We start from the raw sequence: 682 nt of genomic DNA, 5'->3' as shown, positions 1-682 counted from the left end.
GTGGTTGCCCTGTCCACAGGGTTCTGGAGCCGGTGGTGTGGTGGTGCCCTGTGCCTGCACCGGTCTGTGTTGGTGCCACTGGGAAGGCAGAGGAGGAAAGCCTGACAAGTGCTGCTGCTGCTGTGGAGGGGGGCAGCTGCTCCAGCACTTCTGTTGGGGCTTTCCATGTCACCCGTAGTGGGGCTGCTCTGCAGTGAAGGGTGGTTAATGCAGCTTCCCTGCAGGGAGCCCTTGAGCTGAGAGGGGCTAGTGCCTTGTGCAAGGAGGGATGGGAACCTGGTGCCCTGCCACGCTGGGAGGCCTTTGGGGAGGGGGAAAAGGACCGGGGCATGTGGGCAGGGGGTTGGGATGCTCCCCAAGCTGGGGAAGAGGCTGGTGTATCCCCACATCCGCCCCTCCCAGGGTGGGCGAGTGGTAGCTGAGGAGCTGGGCCAGTGCTGGGAGAGACCAGGTCGAGAGGTGCTGGAAGGAGCCCCGCTCTGTGCCCGGAACAGCGGGGCCACACCAAGGCCAGGCCCGGCCCGGCTCTCCTCGGCCTTTCCTGCAATAAACCCGGATTTCATTCTTCCAGCCTCTGCCTTTGTTTCCTCCGGGCGCGGTGGGGGGTACCGGGGGCTCTCAGCCACGCAAGGGGGTGGGGTGTGCGGGCTGGCCCGTGCCCTGCTGTGCCCAGGGAGGGGGT

This window comes from Aptenodytes forsteri, unplaced genomic scaffold (genome assembly GCF_000699145.1).
Source record: "Aptenodytes forsteri isolate BGI_AS27 unplaced genomic scaffold, ASM69914v1 Scaffold54, whole genome shotgun sequence".
Lineage (NCBI taxonomy): Eukaryota > Metazoa > Chordata > Aves > Sphenisciformes > Spheniscidae > Aptenodytes > Aptenodytes forsteri.
The sequence above is the reverse complement of the archived record's forward strand: the minus strand, read 5'-3'. Positions refer to the sequence as shown.